The following is a 7278-nucleotide window of genomic DNA, read 5'->3' on the forward strand; positions in this document are numbered from 1 at the left end:
TATATGTGTGAGTGAGAGCAAGTCATTAGAAAGTGCTCTGAGGTTCCCCCCTGAAAAGAAACACTTTTGAATAGAAGGCTTGCAGTTAAGAAATAGATAAAACAATATGCATTACGTGGCAGGTTTTTGCAAAGTTTTATAGGTTCTTAGGTTGGTACTAGGCCATTGGCCCAGGGCCTATACAAGCCTAGCCATAACAATTCCCTGGCTATTTCTTCCCACAATATTCACTTCCCTGGACCTCTGTCTAGCAGTTACTGAAACTAAAACAAAGTGTTTATTCAAGAGAATGAATCATAACCAGAGTATTTTTTTCCTTAGTTTTTCTTAGTTTTACCAGTTCAGTGACCCAGGGCCTTTCAGTCATTCATCTTCCATTATTTATCAATTACTTGTTTATATCTCATTTGTCTACTTCTAAAAATGTCAAAAATACTGCTGAAAGGACCAAAACAATTCCCACAAATTATTTCAGGACAGACAGCTATCATTATTCAAAAACAAGCTAAACTGCTACTTTATATGCTATGACCTCAGTTCAGACATATAACTAAAAGTTAAAATTGTAAACTTTACAATGGCAGAAGTGCTGAAAATGTAGTGACCTTAAAATACTTAAGTGCATAACTAGGCCCTGATCTTACAATGGTAGTGAATGTAAACAATTTAAGCCAGGGGCATACTAAATGCTTTATCTCATGCATATGTCTCCTCAAATTATAGTTATTGTCATTAGGGGTAATATATAAATATTGACTGTCTATAACCAGATGGGATAGGTTAATTCAAGCACAGAAAGGGAAACTAGCTAGGCTTTAAATGGCCTGCAAGGGCAGCTAGCCTAGTACTTCTCTATAACTTATAAACAACAGCCTAAAGACACAGACAACTTGTTTTTTGAAAAAAGTATTTAGAAAGCATAAAGGGTCCAAAACATCTTTAAATGCTCAAACACTTCAGTGCAAAATAAATAAAAGCAGCACAAAAGCAAGTATATCATTCTAATAATAAATATTGTTCAAAATGCTAGCAGATGTAGAATTCCACACCTCTGATTCTATGATCCTTTACAGCCCTCTCATCCCACATGTTCTCCTGTAAAAATGAAATTCTTTCAAACTGTCCTTAAACAGCCACTATAAAATCTGTTATCAGTATGCTTGACACACTATATGGACCTCTCAGTATAGAAGTGTGCGTCTGTGTGTGTGTGTGTGTGTGTGTGTGTGTGTGTGTGTGTGTGTGTGTGTGTGTGTGTGTGTGTGTGTGTGTGTGTGTATATCTCTCTATATACGTATATATGTGTGTATGTATATCTCTATATTTATATATATATATATATATATATATATATATATATATATATATATATATATATATGTATATGGGTCTACTTCATTTGCCCTAACTTCCGATTGACCAACACCTATTTGCCCGACACCAAATGACCGAAATTTAATTTGACCGACACTTCTTTTGATCGACAAGTATTATTGGCAAGTAAATGGGATATGCCCCCTTCCCTACTGTAGTGTGACCCTGGAGTTAGAATATATAGTTAGGGGGGTGTGGGGGCAAAGCCCCCCACTTAATTTCATATTATAATGTATAGATTTGCTTTAATATTGCTTAGTAAAGCAAAAGTTAGTGGGGGGGCTTCGCCCCCACACCCCTCATTGTGGGGGGCTGTTTCTCCCACTCCCCCAACGATATATTCTAACTTTAGGGTCGCACTACAGTGGGGAAGGGGGCATATCCCATTTACTTTGCAATAATAAATGTCGGTCAAATGAAATGTCGGTCAAATGAAATTTCGATCAAATGGGGTCGGGCAAATGGGTGTTGGGCAATCGGAAGTTAGGGCAAATGAAGTAGATCCATATATATATATATATATATATATATACATATACATATATATATATATATATATATATATATATATATATATATATATGTGTATATATATATATATATATATATATATATATATATATATATATAATATATATATAATATATATTTTATATATATATATATATATGTGTGTGTGTGTGTGTGTAATTACTGCTTGTACTGCTTGCATACTGTACTCAAAACAGTCACTATAAAATCTGTTTGCAATGCCCAATGCACCCAGTTTACTTCTGAATACACATAAAAATTACCTTTTAAAATGATAGCACTGGAAGGTTGTTGTACTTAACACTACAGTGCAGAAAAGGACCATCACAGTACTTACTTAGCTGAGGGTGGGCTGGCTGGCCTCCTTCTGGGCTGCCTGGGCTTCCTCTTGGACTGCAGGGCTTCCTTCCTTCTGGGCTGGGGCTCTGCTTTCCTTCTGGGCTGGTGGGATGCCTTCTTTTGGGTTGTGGGCTGCCTTATTTCTGCCTGGTATGCTGCCTTCCATCTGGGCTGGTAGGTTCCTTTCCTTCTGGGCTGGAGCGCTGCCATTTTTCTGAGCTGGTGGTCTATATTCCTTGTGGGCTGGAAGCCTGCTTTCTTTCTGGACTGGTGGACTGCTTTCCTTTTGGGCTGGTGGGATGCCTTCCTTCTAGAATTAGAGAACTGAGCATGCAGGGAAAACCTGTCAGATAAACTGCAAGGAATAGACTGTATTAATTTTATGAAAATAAGCAACTAGACTGGTATTTCACATCAGGATTTGTTAATTGAAAGGAATATTGTCTACATACCACAAACTTGGCAATGAGAAAGCAGCCAGCCCCTATATTAGTATAGATGCAGTCATAGCAGAAGAAAAAGTTGATCCTTACAAAACTATGTCAGAAGGCCAAAGTATTAAAAACTGCAGACAGTAAAGTGTTTGTGAAAAATGATTATTCACTATATACCAGGCAGAAGAGAAGCAGATTCATCCCAGCAATCAGGGAATGTCAAGAGGCAGGTGTGTGGTTGAAGCTGCCGTATCCATCTGTCTTCAGAATATTTTTTCCTGGAGGATCTAAATCATTTTTGATGCAGAATAGGCTAAGGAGGAAATTCAGAGTTTGTCCAACAAAAACTGAGCCATTAAAGAGAAGAGGACTCTGCTTATCATTCTTCTGATAATAAATCTCACAGAGAGACTTTGCTACTGAAACCGTGTCCAATGCTGCAAAGGAAAATGCTTGCAAGACAGAAAAAAGCACAGGACTTGACTACAAGAACTGGGGTTCCTATTGGAACATCAGATTTCAATTGTTCGAATCACTAAAGGTTGACCTTTAATGATTGCACAATTGAACATTTGAATTCTTTAAAATGAACATTAAAAAAAAAAAGAAAAAGTAAAGGGTGCAGGCAGGGGGGAAACCCCCCCTGCATCCCCCATGCCCCCGCTACTTAAATATACCAACTCTGATATTGCGCTACAGTGTAGGAAAGGAAAATCTTCCCTTTATGCACTGTAGTGCATTAAAGTGCGATCTTGGAGTTGGTATATTTAAGTAGTGGGGGGTGTGAGAGGTACAGTGGGGCTTACCCCCTTGCTTTAACTTTAACCCATCAGGGTACATTGTCTTTGTTTTTTTTTTTTTTCTAATTTCGAAGTTATGGAACTTCGATCATATGGTGTCGACCATATGGTATTCAAAGTTCCGTAACTTCGATTTTCTAGTAGGTAATCGAAGAACTGGCAGTACTTTGGGCTTGAACTGGAGTCTGCGGTTGGGCGATAGAGATGAAAAGAAGAAAGAGCAGCGACACTGAAATGAGTGAATAAATAAGAGATTATAAAGTATCAATCACATTTGTGAAATAATGGCTTTACAAGAAAAGGTGAAAGATTGGACTTTTATTGACTTTGTTAAACTTGTGGGAGTACTAAAAAGCATATGCCGCACTTCATGTCATTACATTTTGGAAGGACACTAAAGGGAAAAAGAAACAAGTGGCTGTAAGTAAAACAACTTTTGTTCTTAATAATATTTGTATAAAACATTTCATGATATAATTGTAAGCCATGGTGGTGCAGCGGTAGCATTTTTGCCTCACAGTAAGAGGTTCTCCCGTTCGATTCTCAGCTGGAGCGCCTTCTGTGTGGAGTCTGCATGTCCTCCTCGTGGTCGAGTGGTGTTCGAAAGACATGCGTGAATGGGCGTGCCTTTCATTGAAGGTTGGGCAGAGAGCTGGCACCTCGGCACCGTAAAAATCTACTGCCAATCATTAGCGGACCGGAGTTCCGCTGTGATGACCCCCTAACCAGGAAAAGCCGAAAGAAGAAGAAGATTTCATGATATAATTGCATAATTGCACGTTATACAGTAAAGACATTTCAGTTATTGTATGTGATAAAGATACTAAAGTAAGCAAATACTCCTTTCTTCTTCTTTTTTAGTTTTAAGAAATGTAGGCATTGCAATGTAAAAAGAAAATAAAGGATGGACAAAACATGTTATGTTAGGCTGTAATCTTGGATTGTTGAAGATGTGGATGGGGTGTAAAAGTGCACAGATTATAATATTTGTAGAGTTGATATGTTTTCTTTTACTTTTCTCAGGTGAATATCTGAATTAAGGCTCTTGGCTTAATCTAATAACACATTTTTTAGTGTAAACAAGTAAATAAGAAAACCTTAATGTAATGAAAATTTTCCTTTAGCAAACAAATGTTCAGTGTAAGGGATAGCTGTAAATTTTATTCTTTTGTTTCCATGAAAACAAGATGACCAGAAGGGCAAGCACTTATGTAAGGCTAAACATTAATGTTTTCTGAAAGCATAGCAGCTGTTCCTCACATCTTGAGGGGGACAATGATAAGACAACAACAGACAGAAATTAGTGTAAGTATGTAAAATGAGTTTTAGTGTGGATAATCTTAATTTTAGGTTAGATAATCCTTATGCGTAGCTGTCAATTTGGAACAATCGTCCTATCAAGAGGGTTAGACTTCATTATTTGAAGATGTACATAGTTTTGTGTGTTTGTTTCATGTTAGTAGGTTATGGATGTGTTCTTGTGTGCTGTTTTTGAGGGATTTTGTTAAAATAAAAAGTCTTGTAAAAGGTGACATAGATTAAAATGGAGATAACAAGAAACAACAGTATAAAAGATGAACCTGCCAAACATTAGTGGATGCATGTAACACAAAAGCTGGAAATAGTCATTCAGAGAACTGTTTATATATATATATATATATATATATATATTCACTTCAGAATCTCAAAATTCCGAAACATTGAATTTCATATGACCAAGACCACATGATCGATGTTTTGAAATCAAAATTCTGAAACAAATCCAAAAAAAACCCAACGATTTAAATGTTTCTGGAGGGGGGCAAGCCCCCCTGTACCCCCCACACTCCTGCTACTTAACTATTCCAACTCTGAGATCACATTTCAGTGAGGAAAGGGCTCCCATTCAGTGCTGTATGCAGATCTTCATTCACAATGTCTGGATATATATATATATATATATATATATATATATATATATGTGTGTGTGTGTGTGTGTGTGTGTGTGTGTGTGTGTGTGTGTAAAATAGGTGAGAATAATAAATTCTTATCATATAGACCACAGTATCCATGTTATTTTGAATGTGAATGGGCTCATGTGTATATATAAAATGGTAAGAGTACTGAATTATATTAAAAACTGCATACTGCAAATAGCAACATTACAGGAAACACATTTGGAAAAAGTGAGCACATTGGTTTGATAAAGAAAGGATTTCAGGATGAATATTCAGCAAAGTATCAGGGACAAATGAAAAAGGGAGTACTTATACTAATTTCTAGAGGAGCGCCAATAGTGATAGAAAAGGGAATATTGGCAGATTTGTGTTACCAAGGGGCTATTGTCAAGAGAGGAGTATTATTTATTTATTTATTTTTTAATTTTTATTAGATATGAATGATAGGAATGAATAAAGAGGAAGAGGACATCGTAAATATGGCAGTAACCCCAAGATGGGATATGTTAATGCATGTAAACTTCCAGGACAAGTCAGTAGCATAACATTATACACGTATGTAGACAGCACAGTACGTACTGCTATTTATACATCCTTACCAAATATATTATCGTATGACCACACTTGATGGTATGCATGTGACAGTCACACAAGGTTACATGTCAATGGAGGTAAAGGGTTGTGATACGAACATTACTGACATGCTCTTTGGAGAGGACACTAGAACGGGTGGCATGTACAATGGGTGGTATGTGCATATTCTGAAGATCTGAAAAATGACTTGCTTGAATATGACTGACATGTCACCAAAGCTCTCAACCAATCAGGGACACACAGCAACAGACTCCTGGACAAATGTAGAAAGAAAGAGGCAAATCATGGACACTTTTAAAATATTATGACCATTAACCTGTGGTATTGACAGAATATATGATTATAACTTATTATACATGTTCTGCAGTAACAGGCATGTACAACTGTAATGATTGTCAATATTTTATAAGGCAAATTCACCAACCCTTCCCCAAAAGTGTCCATTTTTTGAGGGAATTAAGAGGATCAGTGTTAAACTTGTAGTTGAAATCTGGGGTAATCCTGGCATGTTGAGAGGTTTGCATGACACATACCCCCCCCCCCACACACACACGAATCAAACCCATGCCATCACTGTTGTCACTGAGCTGTGTATTTACTGGGTGCAACTAGAAACCTGTATCACACATGCACCTAGTAGAAGACCTTGAAAGGAATTCTGCACTGTCAAATCCTAATGGGTATGCATCCCAGAGAATGGTTCTGTATGGCCTACTAGATATAGGAGCTAACTGTGCCAAATATGACACATTTGTCTAAAGTATCCCTGCCCTGACATAGGTATCAGCCATACAGGTAACAACACTTACAAACACCACACTATTATGAGTGGATTCCCTGCACACAGCTGGATATTGCATGCAACTGACACATGTAATAGCAATGGATATTGTCTGAAACACCAACAAATGATGTGTGAATTAAAAAGTGATCCATGATAATGAATGGTACAGCAGTATATGAGGTTGATAGCAATGCATCAGTTATGCCCATGTGCACAGAAATTACAAAAGTGCAAAGTTAAGCACCAATGATCGAGGAATATTGTATACATGCCAAACAATACATGGAACTCACTGTATATGTTCATGTCAAACGTCAACACGTGCCACATGATCACTGAGCCCCTGACATTATCAGTGAAAATGTCATATGTTTGTGTATATAACACTATTACGACATATTGATGAACCCAGGAGTATGTGCCCACTTAATCAGTATGACATAATATTGCTGTATGTCAGATAACATTTCCAGACTCTTGGTATA

This window comes from Protopterus annectens, chromosome 16.part0, assembly GCF_019279795.1.
Source record: "Protopterus annectens isolate FY-2018-M chromosome 16.part0, PAN1.0, whole genome shotgun sequence".
In the NCBI taxonomy this organism is placed as follows: Eukaryota; Metazoa; Chordata; order Ceratodontiformes; family Protopteridae; genus Protopterus; species Protopterus annectens.